Source organism: Antechinus flavipes, chromosome 1, assembly GCF_016432865.1.
Source record: "Antechinus flavipes isolate AdamAnt ecotype Samford, QLD, Australia chromosome 1, AdamAnt_v2, whole genome shotgun sequence".
In the NCBI taxonomy this organism is placed as follows: domain Eukaryota; kingdom Metazoa; phylum Chordata; class Mammalia; order Dasyuromorphia; family Dasyuridae; genus Antechinus; species Antechinus flavipes.
This window is the reverse complement of record NC_067398.1, coordinates 672840049-672860097: the sequence shown is the minus strand read 5'-3', so window position 1 is coordinate 672860097 and position 20049 is coordinate 672840049. Positions and strand designations below refer to the sequence as shown.

General features: G+C 40.8%; 1 protein-coding gene across 1 annotated transcript in view; it reads left to right on the top strand.

Annotated features, from left to right (window-relative positions):
• Positions 1-2415: 2415 nt before the first annotated feature.
• CSNK1G2 (casein kinase 1 gamma 2) overlaps positions 2416-20049 on the top strand; it is a 91359-nt gene continuing 73725 nt past the window's right edge. Inside the window, exon 1 of the mRNA XM_051972253.1 lies at positions 2416-2639. The gene's annotated coding sequence lies outside the window, so the exon portion shown is untranslated. The remainder of the gene's footprint in view (positions 2640-20049) is intronic.

The following is a 20049-nucleotide window of genomic DNA, read 5'->3' as shown; positions in this document are numbered from 1 at the left end:
GGCAGAGTGATCCTCAGAGGAGGATACTGAATAATTGTAGTAAAGAGAGGATTTAAATTTAATTTTTTTTGCTATCATAAAAATACCCTCATTTGGCATATGGGACTTTTTTCTGTCTTTTTTGAAGTATACGCCCAGTAATGGAGTCATTGTACCAAAAGAGATGAAAGTGATTATTTTTGCGTATTTCCAAATTTTTCCTTTAGTTTCCAATTTTGCATTCTATCAACAGTATATTAGTATGTCAGTCCTCTTGCAGCTTATAAATTACTCTTATCTTTCATTATCTTTGCCACTTTAACAGTTGTGAGGAGACTTAATAAACTTTAAAACACTACAGTCATATAGGGATATAACAGTCATTCAGGGATTTAACAGGCAAACACTATGTACAAATAATATATGTATAGGGTAAATTGGGAATAATCTCAGAGGGAAGATACTAAGGTTAAAGAGGATGAAAGAAGAAAGGAAAAGACTTCTTGCAGAAGGTGGGATTTTAGCTGAGATCTGAAGGAATCCAGGTAAGCTGATAGGGAGGAAGAGGGAATGAATTCCGGGGATGGAGAACATTCCCTAAAAATGCCCAAAGTTGGGAGATGAGTATCTTAGACAAGGAATAGCAAGGAAATCTGCAGCCCAAGACAGAAGTATACATGGGGTGTAAGTAGTAAGGATGTGAAGGACTTTGAACATCAAATAGATTTTATATTTGATCCTAGAAATGCTAGGGACCCCCTGAAGGTAACATGGTCAAATCTGTCCTTCACAACGATCATTATGACAGATGACTCAGAACAGACAGACTAGTGTGGGCAGATTGGAACAGGGAGGTTGACCAGCAGTCCATAGCAATAGTCTGTGAGTGAGGTGAGTTATTATTATAACCCGGAGCAGCAGTGGAAGTTAGAGACAGATTTTTGGCTTGACAAAGCATTTCCTAACAATGACAGCTGTCCAGCATCAAATGTCCTCTGGCTGGAAACAAACATATATAAAGGCCAGAAGACAAGTCGGGGTCCCCCAGCAGAGGGGATTTCTATTAGGTGTTGAGGCTGATCCCTGTTGGGAGGGAGGGTTTCCTCTTTCAATTTTGGGGATTCTTGGAAAACGAAGCCCTGGGTCCAGAGTGGGTCCTCAACGAGAATCCTAGCTGACCACTGATGGGCTGGGTGACCTTTAGTGACCTCTGAGTCCACGGTCCCTTCTGTAGCTCTAAGGATGTTGAACCTCAGGTTGCCCCCAGCTCTGGGCATCTGCGAGGACTTTTGAGTGTCCCAGACTTTCATCCGGCTCCTAGGAGTTCTTTAAAGGTGGACCCCAGTGTCCCACCCCTTCATTTTACAGATGAGCAAACTGAGGCTCAGAGAGGGGGAGTGACTACGTTAAAGTCACACTGCCTGCGACTCCATGGGCAAAGTTTTGCTCCTCCTCATGGAATGACAGCTCCTTACCCTTTCCCCTCGGGGCCCCACCCTCTTATTTTATCGCTGCAGGGGGCAGGAACTGTCGCGATATCCGCCCCAGGAGGGAGGGCGGCGCCTCGCTGGGGCTCACGCTATTGACGTAAAATGGCGAGATTGTGACGCAATGCCCACGACGGCGGGCGGCGTCATGGCAACCCGCCTCCACGGCATCATGGAAACGCTAGGGTGGGGTGGGCTAGAGGGGGCGCCAAGAGGCCTCCGAGAATCCGAGCCCCCCGCCCCTTCCTAGGCTTGTTCAGTGTTTGTCGACTCGCGATTGGCGAGGACGGTGGGCGGGAAACGACTGCGAACGTCAACTTTTCCAGCTGCCGGAAAGTGCGGTCGCTGTCGCGAAATAGCAACTCTTTCGGCTTCCCCCAAAGCCGTGTCTCCTCCGCCTCCGCGCTTCCTCCTTGCCTATTCCGCCCAGTCTCTTATTCTCGAACACTTCCTGCGCCAGTTGCGCGGGCGGGTTGCGTAGGGTGGGCCTGCCGCCTGCGCACATTTCCTCCTCATTTTCCTCCTCCACTGTCCCCCCCCCTTCCCCTCGTAGTTGTCTTCGTCGTCCTCCTCCTCCTCCTCCCACTTCGGCATCCCCGAAAGGCGGCTGCGCCAAGTACGCGGCGTAGCGGCCTCCTCCCTCCCTTTCCCGAAAGGCGACTGCGCCGAGAGCGTGGCGTAGCAGCCGCCCCTCCCCCCGCCGCCGGCATCCCCGAAAGGCGTCTGCGCCAAGAGCGTGGCGTAGCTACCGCTCCCTGCCTCCTCCCGCCGGCGCTGCCCTTACGCTGGCGGCGTACGTGGAGGCGTCGCTTTGCCCACACTGGCTGCTGCGGGGCGGGCTCCGGGCCGCCGCGGCGGGCGGGGGAGGGGGAGCCGGAGCCGGAGCTTGAGTCGGAGCCGGCGGGGAGGAAGAGGCGGCGGCGGCGGCGGCGGTGGCAGCGGCGGCACCAGCGGCAGCAGCGGCAAAAGCGGCAGCAGCAGCAGCGACAGGGGCTTAAAGAAACCACAGGTTGGGTAGGGCCGAGCAGGCAGACTCTGAGGAAGAGGAGGAGCGTCGGTAACGGCGGCGGCGGAGGCGGCGGCCCCCCACCCCAGCTATGAGGAGCAGGGCGGCGGCGGCGGCGGCGGGGGTGGGGGCTGCGGGGCCCTGTTGGTGATCGCCCGGACCCTGAGGTAAAACCCCTGGGCAGGGGGCGGGGGCCACCCTGTTCCTGGTTCTGGCCTTGGTCCTGCCGCCGCCCGCTGTCCCCGGACCGATGAAAGGGAGGCGAGACACGCATTTTCTCTGAGGTCTTGTTCAGATCCCCCCCCCCTCGTTACCCCTTCCCCAAGCTCCCTGTTCCGCTTCTCCTTCCCTGACCCCCCTAGCTGAGACCCCTCCCTTTTCCCACACTCCCTGCTCCCCCCCCCCCGGTGGAGATTCCTCCCTTGCCGAGACCACCCCCCTCCTTCCAGATTGCCTGCTGAGTTCCCCCTTCTCTTTCCCAGACTTCCTGCTGAGATTACCCCCTCCTCTGGGGCTCCCTGCTCAAGCACCCTCTTTGCCCACGCCGCTCCTCCTTTCCTCAGCAGCCCTCCTCCCCTTGGCTTTGTTTTCTGGAAACCCTTGGAGTGAGGTGGGGAGGTCTCCCCCCAGGTGTAGGTGGGCGCTCCCGGTAAGCAGAGCTAATAACCCGCCCGGGCACTTTGTTTCCCCCTCCACCCCTCTGGAGGCGAGGGCTGGGAGCAGGATCCTTGTGCCTGTCACCCTCGCACACCCCCTTTTTGCAGGGGCCCGGGCTGCTAAGCTCCAGTGTGGTTCTCCTGGGTTCTCTTGTCTGACCCGCGGCCTCCCTGAGGGGTCCGGAGACCTTGGACTCTTCCTCCAGTTGGTGGGAAAGGAGGCTTGGAGGGCTGAGGCTTCCCTGCCTCGCCCGCTTCCCCCCTCCCCCCCTCCACCTCTTAGACCGGAGATGTGGAGCTCAGGCCCTTCCCCCACTCCGGGAAGGGAGGTTTTTCCTTAGTTTCCCACACCCTTCTCCTTTCCCCTTTCTCCAGGTTTAAAGCTGGTGGGCTTTGGAATCCAGATACTTTTTTAGAGCCCTTGAGGGGCGTGTTTTCAAGCACCTTCCCTTCCTTTACTCTCTCCCTTTCCCCTAATCCTCTCCTCCCCCCAAGTTTGTCCCTTGATGTAGGAGTTGTGCCTTACTTTGGAAAACTAAGGTGATGTGGCCAACATCCGATACCCCCCCCCCAACTGCTTCCCAGTGGGCTTCCCTACCCCACCCCCCTTTCACTGTGGGTGGCCTCCAATAGTCTTCATTTCCCCTTCCCAGAGTGCTCCCCACTCCTGGACAAAACCCATCTGCTCAACTCTCAGATGAGAGAGAGAGCCTTACAATTACAAAGGATTCAACCTGGGGGGGGTTGGGGAGGGGTCAGGGGAACCCAGGAGAGGGAAACTTAAAAAAAAATAACCAAAGACAAAGCAGGGGGCTTATGTAGAGTTAGTGTGACCGGTAGTGTTGATGGGAAGCAGAGGAATAAGGGTGGTAGCCATTTTTCTAAGCCACTCGCCACAGTAAAAAAAAAACAAAAAAAAAAACAAAAAACAGATGTTAAACTGAAAAGGTGACCAGGATATCAGGCCTGAAGGAAGGAAGTTAATAATACTGTGCATGGAGGAAAGACCCCTGACAATATGGTTAGGGGTTCACTCATTCAGATTGCCTGCCACCAAATGGAATTTGGGGAAATAAAGTGGCACAGACTTTGGTGAATATACTTGACAGAAGAATTGTCCAAACAGGCAGCCAGGCAGTTCTTGAAGTCACACAGCCTGTCTCCTCCCTCCTTCAGAGAGCAGAAGCTGTTTAAAAAAAAAAAAAAATCATTGGAGATGTTTGCTGTCTGCGGTGAACAAACAACTTGAGGATGGAAACAGGAAAGAGCAGGATAGCCACATGTGAGAAGGGTGGTAGGTATGGGGGAGGACAAGAGTTTTGGGGAATGGCTTTAGATGAATTCTTAAATATGGTTGTTAATTGGACATCCATTTGTTCAAGCCATACATTTGATAATATTATTTAGCCTTTGGGGAAGGAGGAGATTGGGATTGGGGGGTAGTGAGGGAACTGAGTATCAGTTCTTCCATTAGATTAGTTATTTGAGCCAATAACAGTTACTTTTGGTGGGGGGGTGAGATTACCTTTGTAATTTCTCATCTTGAATGAGATCTATATGAATGAATGAATCTATAAAATTAGCCCCCCCCCAAAAAATCACCTTTTTAAAATTCGGGTCTTTTTGCTTGATACTGTTTCACTGAAATATCTTGGGACGTGAATAATTGGGACTCATTGTAGTTCAGGTAGTTACCAGAAGTCATAGAATATTTGAGCTGGTATTGTTTGAGGGAGGGAGAGGAAAAGATCCTTGTTTATTTATTGTACTGTGTTTTATTCCCTGCGATTTCTTTGAATCCCTGATTAATGTCCAAGGTTAGCACCCTTCCCAATATTGTGCATGGTCTTAAAAAAAAAAATTGGATGGTAATTACAGTAGGAGTTTGAGAAAGTATAAGAGGAAGTGATGAATTTGGTAGGATTCCTGTATATCCATGGTTTTCATTCTTTGGGAAAAGGTTGTTTATACTTGGAGAGAGATGTGGCCATTTTTGCTGGTACATATGTCTTTCTATGTTTTATGTATTTATGTCTCTATGTATGTGTATGAACTAACATCAGGCCCCCATTCCATCCACCTGAGGTTTACTTGCTTCCCAGACCGTTAATACTAGAGTGACTCAGGGACTCTGAAAACAGGCTGAAGATTGCTGTTATGGACATTGAGCTTTTCACCTTGGACTGGAGAAGCTAAATCTTCTCACACCAGTTGCCAGTAAATATGTTCACTGGATTTAGGCCTAATGCCATTCTGTGGTTCATTATACTTTCTTTTCCTTCCTCAGTCCCTGGCATTCTGCGTAGGCTCCAACCAGAAGAATTTCTACTTGCTGAGGCTGGGGCCCTGTTCACTCCCTTTGCTAGGTCATAGCCTAATACAAGGATCCATTTATTTTCAGCTTGATGTGAGAAAGGTTGAGTACCCCCAGTGACCAAAAATGTAAGACTTCCTTCTTGGAGGTGATTATTTGGTCCTATAGAATACAGCTTCTAGCCTCCTTATTCCCTAGTCAGGTGGAAAGAGGACCAGATTGGCATTTTTTTAAAGCCATTGTTCTTTGCTCCCATTTCTTTTCTCCTCCTCTTTCCCTGCCCCCAACCCCTTTCAGGCCTTAGAGAAGTCTTGTTAGCTTGCCAGCACAAGATTGACCAAGTCAGGTTTGCCAGTTGACCTGTTGGGGACCTCTGTCCTAATCTGTGATCCCCTCTCTCATGTGTTGTGTTGTCACATGTAACAGGGCAAGTGTGATCTGAATGAGACTGGGAAATATTAGAGCACCGAGTTTGTCCTCTTTTTCCTTCTCAAATCTGCTTCCAGGCCTTTTTTATTTAAAGGTGGTTCATGGCAATAACCATTATTGCCATGAATCTAATTTAGCAATATCATGAGAGGCCATGAAACATTGAACGATTCTTTGACTGTTAACTTGGATGTGAAATTTGGGCACAATTTAAAGATTCAGAGGAATCATAACTTTAAAAAAATAGCTTCTGGCTTACAGCAACTTTCATCCTAGAGGCTGCCAACCAACCCTAAGGACAGAATTTCAATACGGAGGGACCCTGGAAACACTGGGGCCCAAATTATATTGACACAGTTCATACATTTTAGGGAAGGTTGGGAGGAAAAAATAAAACCACCCAGAATAAAAAGATTGCTAGACATGGAAACTTCATCTGTCATGGAATTCATAGTAGATGAAATTTAAAACCTATCTTATGCTCAAAAATTGCCATATAAAATAAGAGGTAAACTGTAGGACAAAACAATTAACATTGGTATTTTCTCATGGAACCTCTGTTCATGTAATATAGAATAGCAGGGTTCTATGGAACCTCAGGAAACATTGGTCTAGTGTCCCTATTGCTGAATTGAGGACTTTTCCTTTCTTCTCTGGTGGTCTTATTTTGTAGTTAACTGAGGTTTGGGATGTTCCTCAAATGTTTCCTTTGCATGAGAGCCCTAAATCCAAGCTCATAGAAGCTGGAGTTTTTTCTAATTTTGGTGTTTTGAAGGAAACTGACTGTTTTGGTCTCTTAAGATATTTTGGGTGATACAGGATTCTCTCAGATGTCTGAAAAAGGGTATTAAAGCTAGTAGTGTTTCTCCATAGAGATATGATTGACCTCTTCCCTTTGGGAACTTTTGAACTCCAGGGTTCTGGAAAATGGGTTCTCAGATGTCTGAAGAAGGGTATTAAAGCTAGTAGTGTTTCTCCATAGAGCTGTGACTGACCTCCTCCCTTTGGTACTTTTGAACAGGTGGTCTTGCTACCATCCCCTAGTTCAATATGGAGTATTTGACATGTTCTAATAATCATTTGTATATCATTGCTTATTTGTATTTAGAAGGCTGACAGTCTTCATCAGTGTCCAAACACAAAGCTTGTGTACTTAATTACCTTCTCTAAAACAGGTGCCACACTGTCACCTCTGTGGTGTGTTGTACAGAACACTAAACTGGGAAATTGGGAGACTTGGAGTGCAGGGGTTTGGGGCCTGGTGACTTTGGGCAAGTTGCTTCTCTTGCTTGAAATCTATTCAGTTATCTGTAAAATTCGGGGAGGGGTCATCGAATTGGGTAGTGTCTATGGTATTTTTCAGCTCTATTAGTGGTTCTCTGTCATAGTATGTCAGAGCTGCTTACTCAGGAAAGCATTCTGAGGTTTCTAGCTAAGCATTAATAAAGCTGATTAAAGTGACCTAAAAGCTGGAAGTGGTAGAAGCCACTTAGGCTGATTTTTTTGAGTTAGATTGTATGCTCTTTGAAGGCAGAAGCTGTCAAATAAATACTGCTTCCACATTAGGATTGCTTAGGTAAGAGTATGATAAGGGTTGAACAGAGTATACTTCCCAGCACCTATGCCCTGCATCTGTACCACAAGTATAGTCTATGTAATTGGTTTTTTCTTATGTTTTATTTACTTTTAAAGAGAAATCATTTTGGGACTAGAGCATATAGTCAATCCATAGTTAGCCTCATATTTGGGGGAAGGTACAAGAACAAAATCAGGCTTTGCCTTCAAGAAATATAATCTTATTCAGTATTGTATATGCTATTTTATCAGATTTAGCAAGGTATAATACTAGGCTTAGGGAGAGCTGGGTGTGAATTTTTCTCTTAACAAAATCTGTAAAATGGGCATTTTGGTATGATGACACCATCTCCCTCCTCCTGCCAATTAACAGGATTGTTCTGTTAAATGAGATTAGGTAACTCTGCTTTGTAAACCTCAAAGATCTATAATAATGTCAGCTGTTTTTATCTTTGGGGTGGTGGGGTGGCAAGTGGCAAATGTATCGGTATGGTACTTGTTTGGTGTATATTGTTATCACAGCTCACTCAAATCATTCTGTGGTTAGAAAATCATAGTTCTGAACAAACTTTTTGATTTTTTAAACATAATTAAATGGCATGGACGATATCCTTTTTATTTCCATGGTGCTCTTATTCATGATAACTTACATGAATAGACTTAAGTCCATTCTACCTTAACAAGCATTCTGGTCAGGGAGAATGTTCCCCTATTCTGGTCAGACCATTTCTGGAATGTTAAATAAAATTCTAGGTCTTGCATTTTAAAAGTCTAGAGTTCTACAGACAAGTTACCTGGATAGTAAAGGAGTTTGGAAAATATTTTGGTAAGGGTCAAGATCTGTATATAGATATAGTGTTGAAAATCAACAGTCTCTTTGCATGGATATATCTGCATTTAATGTGCATGCTTGGAACTATCTTGTAAATATTCTACTAAAATGTGGCAGCCTTACCTTTCGAGCAGCTACTGTGTTTTTTTCCTGTAAGTGGCAAAACCAAGTCTACTCCTTTGAAACCTTGATTTTTAAAAAGTTTGTATTTTATTTTTTAAAATTTCATTTCCAATAACCCTTTAATTATCCTAAGTTCTATTGATTTTATCTCTGTATAATCTCACATTCTTCTCCTTTTCTCGATTATCATCAATCCTTTTATAGTCCAGACCTTTTGTTTACCATTTTTCATTGAGAACTCTTCTGGGTATTACATTTTGGGGAAGAATTTTGACAAATCTATGTAGTCATAGGATGGGGGCAAGATTGAAGATCATGGTGGACAAGGATGGGTTGAGGCCACTGAGGATGTCTAATGGCTGTCTTTCAGCTTTTGAAAGACTCGCAGTGGAAGGAGTAATCTAAGCGTGTTCCATTCATTGTTGGAGAGCAAAACCAGATTAGCTGATTCTATAAACTCACTTGTTCCTACAGCCTGTCCCCTTTCCAGTCCATCATTTATATTCTTTGACAGATTAAATATCTGACAAAAAACCCTGATCCTAGCACTCTTCTGGTATTACCATCTGCAGGGCTCAAATCCCTTCAGTAGTTGTATATGGAATACAAAATAAGGTTCAGAGTTCTTGCTGATCAATAGAGCATTTTTAAAGTACTTCTCATTATGCACAATACAAACACAAAAATTGCCTCTTTGTATATCATTCTTCCAAGGCAGACAAACATAAACCTAAATAAGTCTCAATTCAAAGTAAATAAGATGTGTTGAAACATTTTTCTTGTAGAAGTTGGTGCTTGAGATAAAACTTGAGGGAAGCTAGTGATTCTCAGAGATGAAGTGATGAAATGTAAAGGCCTGGAAATGAGATGGAACATCCTGTCTGAGAACCAGAGTGCCTAGACTGGTAATGTCCAACTCAGAAAGAACTCAATGCCTGTGGGCTGCATGCTGACTTAGAAAGCCATAAGTTAACATTATCAGTGTTTTTATTCAGTGTTAAACCTTTCCCAGTTAGATTTGTTAAGGGCCACATTTTGGATAACTCTGGCCTAGATGTGAAGGGGAGCAATATGCATTAAAGCTGAAAAGGGTAAGTTGAGACCAGTTTGTGAAGAGTTTTGAATACCACACAAGAGTTTCATTTAATTCTAGAAATGATGGGGAGTTGCAGGAATTGGAGTACACAAAGGAGGTGTACTTTAGGAAGGAGGAAGGATTAGAATATAGGGAGACAGGAGGCTATGCATGGCCTGGCACCTCCAATGCCTCTGCCAAATGGGACTGCTTACTCCTCCTCACCCAATTTGCCCTTCCAACCCCTTCCTTCCCTGAAAAAAGCTTCATCCCTTTTCTGGGCCTGTGTTTCAGCCATTCCTATGGCTGAAAAAGCCATATATTAGGAAAGCCTTTCTTCCCCTCCTTTACCAACCTGTTGAAGTGCTCCTTAGCTTTTAAGGCTGACTGCAGCTGCCATTTCAGGGGAGTGCCTGCAATTTAGTGCTGGGAAACAGGCATTTATCAAACAACAGCTCCATTCATGGGATCATGCTGGGGATTCCTGGGTCCTTGGGTGCTGAGGGATCCTGGGTGCCAGGGTCTGCATAGACCAAAACTCTGCATTCTAGAAGTTTATATTTTATTGTTGTCATTGTGACCCTAATGAGTAAATACAAAGTTTTGATAGGCATCAGACATGCTTACAGTGGGAAGAAGGGATGAGGAAAGGCTTCATGGGGGGTAGCTAGAAATTCCAAGGTGTGGTAGGGGAAAGAGCAGCCAAGGTCTTCAAAGGCATACAGGAGGCATAGTGTTGTGCACAGGGAAATGCAAATAGCCCATCATGCATTTGGATTCTGCAGTAAAGAGAGTGATGGGAAATAAGTCTGGAGAGCTTAACTGCAGCTTTCAGTGTCTAATAAGGTTTAATATTTTATCCTAGGGGCAGGAGAGAGCTATGGAAGTTTTTGATGAGGGAAGTAACATGGTCAGACCTTGGATTTAGGAATAATAATGTGGCAGCTATATGGAAGATAGTTTAGATAAGTGTCGAGAAAGTAGAAACAGGAAGACCAATTAGGAACCTCTAATTGAAGCAGTGATGTGGGATCTGACTGGGGTGGGAGGTGGAGCTGGATTGATAGATGCACAAGATTTGGAAACTTGTATGATGTATATTTGTATATAGTTGTATAAACTTGTATAAGGTGCTAAAGGAGAAGGGGAAAGAGTCAGGGATGACCCTGAGATGAACCTTAGGGACTTTTGTCTCTGGCGAGGTCTTGTGTCTCTCAGTAGAATGTGCTCTTAAAACTTTTATTTCCAGCACCTGACATACCTTAACAGTAGAAAAGAACTGGCTTCCTAGAAGATTTGGACTCAGGTCCTGCGTCTGAGGCATGGGGTTACGTAACTTTTAGCCCAGTGCTCTAGGCAACTCTAGACTTGGACTTCACATTACTAAGAAGGTGAAGACCTGATTTGGTAGAAGGAGCTTTTTTCTTTTCATTTCTTTTTTGTAGCCAGTTAGATTCCCATGTCTTTTTTGTAGCCTTTGGAACCAAGTCATTTACTCCATTTGGGTAAGCACTGCAATGCCAAGATGAGGCTATAGTAGTAAAAGCTAGTAATAGTAATAGCTAGGATTCATCCAGTGCTTTAAGGTTTGCAAAGCACTTTAAAACTATCTCATTCTATCTTTACAATAATCCTGGGGTTGGGTACTGAGAGAGGTTAAGTGACTTGGGTAGGTCTAGAGAAGTAATAGGGGAGATGAGAAATGTTTCCAAACATAATACAAATTAAATAGAAGGACTTTGGGAAAAGGTAGACAAAATAGTGTGAAAATTCATGACATTTCCTGGAATGGAGATATATTGATTTCAAAAAATCACCCCCTTGTAGCTTGAGCACTTATGCTTGGGAGTTAGCAGATTTATAGGCAAAGAAATTACTCAACAAGTTAAGTAGTTATTAAACATCCTCTGTTTCATTGGAACTTCCCAGTCTCTGTTGTCAGTGTTGTCTTGTTGCTGAGTCTCCTTCAAACAGCTCTTAGTCTCTGCCTGATTCCGAGAGCAACTCTTTTATTGAAAGAAACTCAAGAGCTCTAAAAGATTTAAGTGTGCTTCTGGAGAATGTGTATGTTCAATTATTTAAAAGTTTTAAGGATTAAAAAATGTGGAAGTGTTTTGTAAACTATGAAACATGGTACAAATATAAGATACATTATTTTGTGTTAGATAGTATTGGTATGGTTTAAAAATATTTTTTATTCTGAAATATTTCCATATACAAATGAACAGAAGATTGTACATGAATTTGCACGTCTTTTTATAAAACTTTTCAAATATATAATAAATTCAATGTGGAACTTTCAAAGTTGTCTTGCATATTTGTAATTCCTCCTGTGCTTTTATTTTAGGGGGAGAACCTTATCCCACTTCCACTTCCCCTTCCCATTGAAAACCAAAAAACTCCCAAAACCTTGTAACAAATTACACACAGTCAAACAAAAGTCCCACAATGTATCACAGTCCTCTTTTCTTCACCTGCTTTTGACTCAGTAGAGGCAGCTACTTAAAAGAGTTCTATAGAAATATATTCAAAGTAGCATCTTTTAATCTCTGAAGTCAATCATAGTCACATGATCTGATCTGAGGGGAGAAGTGAATTAGTTTGAGTTGACTCTGGGATTTTCCTTATTTATAAAGATTACCTAATTAGATTATGAATATAAGGTTGAAGTGATTTTGAAACATAGGATTAGAACAGGAAAAGACTTCAGATATTATTTAATCATCTCATTTTAAGGATAGGGAAACTAAGACTCTAGAGTGGCAGAATAACTTGCCCAAGATGATAACAGGTAGCAAATAGCTATCCATATAAAAACCAAGTTCTCCAATCCCCAGGCAATGTTTTTCAACCCCACGATGCTGATTGGCCCACTAATGGTTACATGAATAAATGGAGCCGTGAATTAAACTCAATAATCCCAAGTTCTGGTTTTTTCCTTCACATACCCCACACTTTAAGATGTTACAGTGGTAATCTTAAATTATCAAGTAAAGTTTAAATTATGTTCATTATATGCTTTTAAAGAAGGCTGGGAAGTATTTAATAGTCTTCAGTTATCAGGAAAACAGCTGTCTGGAGTACCTTGTTTCCTCTGAGACTTTTGCTAAAACAAAAAGTTCAGACTCACTACCTTGAAGCTCCTTAATGGAATTTGTTGTTTAAAAGGCTCTGGATTCTTCTCTCTGCTGATAGGTTGTCAGAATGTAACTTTACTTGTAAGGATTTATCTCATAGGTGTACTTTGTTTCCAAGGGACACCTTCTAGGGCAAGTCACAGGAAGCAACTTTCAAACTCTTAATGTAGTTTGATGTTGGCATGAAATGTTGTTCCTCAACCTCTAAATTAAGCTTCTCCCACCTTCATACCCAAGTGAATTTTGAAGCTTTCATCACACCTTTCATCGTCAGCAGGATGTGTCTGTAACAAATGTAATTACACCCTCCTGGGTCACCAGAGTCTTTCCAGAGCAAGGTTAGTGTTACATTGGCAACAAGTTCTTTCCGATTGGACTTCTTGGCGTGAAATTCCTTGAAAGTCTTGAGTCTCTGTGGCACTAAGTGGGGCTATTATGTAGCTAGGAATCCTTAGTTTACTGACTCAGGCTTCAGGGTTGTTGCTCCTTTAGGTCTGTGTTCAGATATAGTGAATATCTGTTTGTCTCCTTTATAAGTGATTTTTTTTTCATTTTTTAAAGAACTGTCAGAATTGCAAATGTTTATTTTTATAATTTAGAATCCAGGAGTCTTTGAAGGTAGACTATCAAATCTGAGAGGAGTTTTAGAGCAGAATAGTAGTGTTTCAAAGGGTCTTAGAATAAGGGATATAAAATAATAGTCCTGAAAGAATTCTTAGAATGTAGAACACAATATAAGATGTGGAAAAGGATCTTAGAAAAGCACAGGAAGCCACGGTGTTAGTGGGTTGTAAGTTTAATATTCATCATTAGTTGTTGTAGTAGTATAGTAATAAAAAAAAAAGTTATTTGGTTTGCATTGAGGGAAATCATGTATAGAATGAGAATGTATTCTAGTCTGACTACACTGTAGTGTTGTGTATAGGGCATCACCATTAACAAATTACTGAACCTGTAGAGGAAGGAGCTCAGGATGATGAAAGGACCCTGCTATGTGAAGATAGGGGGAAGGAATGTGGAACCTGGAAGAGAAGCTCTGGGGGGACATAATAGTTTTGAAGTATTTGAAAGGGCTCCCATGTAGAAGAGGTATTTCGTTTGTTTTGTTTAGTCCCAGAAGGCAAAGTAGGGCAATAGGTGCAAAGACATAGCTTGAGACTTGCTGTAAAGAAAAACTTGTAGCTATGAGAACTTTCTAGAATTGGAATGGACTTTTGGCAGTTACTGGGTTCTATCTTTAAATAAAGGCTCATAAGACATCCTTTTGAATATAATCAGGATTCTCAGTAAATTATGGAGTGGAATACAAGGTATTTGAGGTTCCTTCAATTTCTGAAATTCTATGAGTTGGATGGGATTTTTTAGAATACAGTATTAGTACTGAAAGGTAATCTAGTTTAAGTTTCTCATTTTACAGATGTTCCCACAGAAGGGTATGACTTGCTCATGGTAATCCATAAACTACTATGTAATGATAAAGGTTCTCAAATTGGTTAGTTTCAGAACTTCTGGACTGTTGTTTTAATATATTTTTCCCCAATTGCATTTTAATTTTTTAAAGCATTTCCTTTTTATCTTTTAAATTTTGAGTTCCAGATTGTATCCCTCCCTTTCCCTGAGAACAGTAAGCAATGAGATATAGGTTATACATGTGCAGTCAAGTAAAACATTTTCATATTAGTCATTAACTTGACATTCATTAGATTTATTTAGTATCGTTCCAAAGAGCTTTTGCTATTTTGTGGATTCTATCAATATTTACCATATTAGAAATTAAGACATCTTTGTATTGCTATTAAATAACTTTGACATTGTGGATCCTATGAAAAGGTCTCCAGACTCCTTTACTGTATATTGAGAATCAGTGGATTAAGAGGAAGGTTAGAAGTTTTTAGGATTGGGCAAATGTCTCATTATTAAATAGGCTTTCTTTTCAGGTTTGCCTCCAGAGGTCATAATATTAAACCCTAGGGCATTAAAAAACAATAACAACAAACTTTTAATTTTTTTTCAATTATATTTAAAAACATTTTTAGAGTCTTTTTTTTTTTTAATTTTGACTTCCAAATTCCTTTCCTTCTCCCCATCCTTGAGAAGGCAAGCAATTTGATATAGAAAATATATATGTAGTCACGAAAAACATTGCCATATTAGCTATGCTATAAAAGAAACAGACAAAAGGCCCCAAGAAAAATAAAGTTAGCAAAAGGTATGCTTTGATCTTCGTTCAGATTCCATCAGTTCTTTCTTTGGAGATAGGTAACATTTTACATTATAAGTCCTTCAGAATTGTCTTGGATCATTGTTTCACAGAGTCATTCACAAATAAAAACAGTTCTTAGGGAGATTATATGTTATTAGTAAAAGAGCATGTAAACTGATAAATGGACCTCTTTTTGCTCATCTATAAAATGAAAGGGTTATACTAAATGGCATTTGGAGTCTTTTCTCATTTTAAATCTGTGCTCATATAACCCTAAGTAAGTATAAGTAAAATATAATTTAATATATTAAAATGTAATTTGAAGATAAGGAGAACATGAATAACTAGGATTGGACTTTCCATGAGTGGTGGTCTCTAAAATTAAGTACCTTCTAATTATTGAGAACTATCTGTGCAGAGGCTTGATGATGAGATTACAATGCACAGTTTTGTTTGGGGGGAAAAGCATCTAAGAATACTTTTTCTACCTTAAAAAAGAATTTGGTTTACAGCGTTGGTTTAATCTGTCCCTTGTCCAGAATGGTTGTGTAGCTCACAATTCTCCCAGTATTGCATTAGTGTCCCTGTTTTTCCACACCACCTTCAACAAATTTCGTTTTCCTTTTCTGTCATATTAGTTAATCTGATAGGTATGAAATGATCCCTCAAGAGTTTTTAAATTTGCATTCCTCTTAATATGACTCATCTTTTCAAATGAGTATAGGTAACTTTGATTTCTCTTGAAAAATGCCTGTTCATATTTGACCATTTATGCACTGGGGAATTTGTATTCTTATTAATTTGACCTAATTATATATTTAGAAATGACTCCTTTGTCAGAAAAACTTAATATAAAATTAGCTTCCCAATTTCCTGCTTTCCTAATCTTGGCTTCATTGGTTTTGTGCAAAATCTTTTTAATGTAATCAAAATTATCCATTTTACATCCTATAATACACTCTCTCATTTGGTCATAAATTCTTCCCTTTTCCATAGATTTGATGGGTAAAATTTTCCGTGCTCTTCTAATTTGTTTGGAATATTATCCTTTTTGTCTAAATCACATGACCATTTTGACCTTATCTTGGCATACAGAGTTGAGATGTTGGTCTGTACCTAGTTTTTGTCAAACTGTTTTCTACTTTCTTCAACAGTTTGTTTCATAGGTGTTTTCATAGTGAGTTTCTTATCCAGAAAGCTTGGATCTTTGGGTTTATTAAACACTACATTATTGTTTTCGTTTACTACTAGGTATTGTGTATCTAATTTGGCCCATCACTACTTTTTTTTTTTTTTTTTGCTGAGGCATTTGGGTTTAAGTGACTTGCCCTGGGTCACACAGCTAGGAATTGTTTAGTATCTGAGGTCAGATTTGAACTTAGGTCCTCCTGACTTCAGGGGGCTGGTGCTCTCTCCACTATGCCACCTAGCTGCCCCCGCCACTATTTCTTAGCCAATACCACATTGTTTTAATGATTATTGGTTTGTAGCACAGTTTGAAGTCTGGGCGTACAAGGCCACCTTCCTCATGTAAATTACTATGATACAGGATATACTGGTTTTATTTTATAGAACTCTGTGGCCGAGGTAGAGCTTGGAAATCATTCGGTTTAATCCTTATCTTAAATATGAATCAATCAAAAAACATTTAAGTACTTGATGTGTGCCAGGTATTGCCAGCCACATTCTTGACAAATAGTCATCTTGTATTTAAGGATCTCCAGTTTTTAAGAGCTTACAAAGCAGTTTACTTAGCTATTAGCTTTAATTAGGAAGTCTTCATGCTGAACTAAAATCTGTTTCCCTTTAATTTCTGTCCGCTTGCCCTCATTCTCCGAAGCTGAGCAAAATAAACCTATTCCTTCTAAGGGTACTTAACCTTTATTTGTGATATCGACCCTTTTGGAGATTTAATGAAACCTAAGTCACTTCTCAGAATGTTTTTAAATTCACAAAATAAAAATACATGCATTTATAGGAGGAACCAATAAGTTTGAAACATAGTCTATAGATAAGAAGATTGATCACATGTAATCTAATTGTGGGTATAAGTATAGTAGTTTTGAAATAATGAGTATATTTTGAGAATTGTAATAGTTGTGATATACAAAATTATAAGTACTATACTATATACTATACTATACTTCTATAGTTCATTTTCTAAAATTCATAATTGAAGAAATATAGATATGTATGCAGTCATCTAAATTTCAATTAAGAGTTTTGTGAAAATAAAAATGTAAGGTTTTTTCCTCCCATTCAGGTTCACTGAGTCCTGGAAAATTATTCGCAAGAACCGTTCTAGGGAGTATCAGGGCAGTTGGCATTTAAATGTTTCACTTGAATTTAGAGAATGAAAGATTCAAGTGTGCTTATTTAAAATGAGTTACAAATGAGGAAATCATCTAAAGAGAAATGAAAGGGAAGGCCTTCATGGGTATGGAAATAAAGTATATTATTACATATAGAAAATTATTTCATATAGTCTGTATTCGGCATAGATTAATCTTCAAGCAACTTGTATGCTTGGATAATATGTCCAATGGGAATGCAAGAAGGTAGCATGATTGATACAATACAATGTTGGTCTGAGTGAGAAAGGCCTTCTTAGCCAGTAGTTACCTGAGCCATCTCACATTGCCCTTTTGAGCATCTTTTTTCCCCAACTATACAATGAGATTTTGGGTCAAGGTGTCCTCCAGGGGCCCCATTCCAGTCTGAACATTCTATATTTCTGAGTTCATCCTGGTGTCTGTGATCTATATCATAAAGTTCCTACAGTTCTGACACTGAGTTACAGCTTTGTAACTGTATGTGAAATTGTTTACTTGTTAACTGGGCACCATTTAGCCAACTGGAATTGTATTGGAACAGAATGGCAAAGAACAGGATTCTAGTCTGAAAGGGCTGCCAGTTCTTGGTGAAGTCAGGTCATCTTGTTATGTGCCAAATTCAGGACACATCTGATTTTCTTCCCTACGTTAAAATGACTATACTTTGGTTTTTGGGGGCCTTGAGAATAGGGAGAGCAAAAAGTAATTGAAGATAATTCTGAACTAAATAACAAGAATGAGAATAATAATGACTATCTCCATAGTGCTTTACTGTGTTCCAGGCACTGTGCTAGTGTTTTACAATTGTTAACTCATTTGACCCTCACCACTACCCTCAGAAGTAGGAGGGATTGTAAATGTGGCACTTTTCAGAACAAGGACTGTTAAATTGAGTTGTCAAGCAGCAGACTTCATTTTGAGAACAAACACACACACACTGAAGTGTGGAGCCATAGTGACTATTAAGACTTAACTCCTGAGTTTTGCCATGGAAGTTTCAGTAGCTTCAGTGAATTTTACTCTCTTTCCACATTAAAACAAAACAAAACAAACAAAAAACCCACAAAACACTCTAATTTTGACTGGCACTTCCTATTTTCTAGAAATTAGGTGGAATCCTGTTGCTACCACTTTGTTCTTACTCCTTGTTCAGTTGTTTCAGTCGTGGCCCCATTTGGGTTTTGGGGTTGTTTTTGTTTTTGTTTTTGGCAAAGATATAGGAGTGGCTTGTCATTTACTTTTCCAGCTCATACAGTTGAAGAAACAGGGAAACAGGGTTAAGTGACTTGCTCTCAGGATCATATAGCCAATAAGTATCTGAGGCTCAAATTGGCTCAGGCCTTCTTGACTCCAGGCTTGGTATAATATCCACTGAGCGATTTCCTGCCCAATGTTCTTAATGCTACTATTATTCTGTGTTAGGCCTTCATTAATTACCACTCACCTGGCCTGTTGTATTTGCTTCCTAACTAGAGTCTCTGCCTGCAATTTTCACTTTTATTCATTTTATCTCTCATCTGTGACTAAATTAATTTTCCTCATTGTCTGATCTCTTAAAAGTCAGGGACTAATTTTTATCTACTCTTTAGATCCTTAATATCCTATATACTGTAAACACTTGCAGAATGTTTGTTATATCTATGTCATTTCTTTCTCAAAACCTTCAGTCATTTCTCCTTGTCTGTCTAATCAAATCCCTACACCTTAGACATTCCAGGGCTTCTGGAGTCTGGAAGCCTTCAGACCTTTTTGCCTTATCTCCCACTTGTCTCCTACCTTACTCTCTAGTGAAAGTGCATGGTCCATTAGCCACTCCCTGTCACATATTCCACCTTTAGACCTTTGCTCATTGTTCATTATACTTGTAAAAATCTTCCCTTCTTCTCCTTCACCTTGTTTCATTTACCTGTTGAAATTCTACCCATCTTCAAGATCTTGCTCAGAAATGGTCACTCAACTCCACTCTGGACCTTAATTTGCTTATTACTTCTCTTTAGAACTTACTACTTTGTATTCTTTTACTTGCTGATATGAAGTTGCTTCAATTTGTTAGTGTTGTTTTTTTTCCTACTGAATCTCAGCATGGTTGAGACACGAATGTTGTCCGAAACAGCCTTGATAAGTGGTTATCTAGCCTCTACTCTTAATATCCTCCTGTCCCCAGATTATGAGCTTATGAAATTAAGAACTATTTATTCCTCAGGCCAATTCATAGTTCTCAGCATATTAGATGCCTAATTAAGTATTGGGGCTTGAAGCTCAATTGTTTCCTAATTTTATTCTTAAACATTGTATTTTCCGGTTGATCTGATTTGCTGCCTTTCTGTTCTTTATAATTTGCAAGGTATACTCCTTTGGGTTGCCTTTGAAATAAGAGAGGCCTTAGAAGGCATTGTTTCCCAGCACCATTTGGAGCTTAGGATAGAATCTAAGAAGGCTAGGTCTCTGTCATGGTTTGTTATGGACTATGAGTCAAAGTACAAAGCCTAGCAACGAAGACTGGGTGATTCGAAGGTGCACTGTCTGCTTATTTAGTGCCAATATTTAACCTGATTTATGACTATAACTTGGAAACTGCTTCTTTTAAACTGTAAATATTTATTTTGAGTGAATAGTAAGGGGTGTATGGGGTGTGTGTGTGTGTGTGTGTGTGTGTGTGTTTGAGAAAGATGTGGAAGAAGTAGGAATGGAATTGGTCAGATGTTTGATTAAGTTGATTAACTTACTAAAAAGATTTGGCAGATTTAGTAGGAATTAGAGTTGTTCTAACCACATCTTCTCATTTGAAAGACAAGGAAAGTGGGAATTAGAGAGAAGGAAATGACTTGCCAAGTTTGTCTAAGTGGTGTAGTAGGGCTGGAATTCTAACCAAAGTCATCTGATTTCAAATCTGGTTCTCT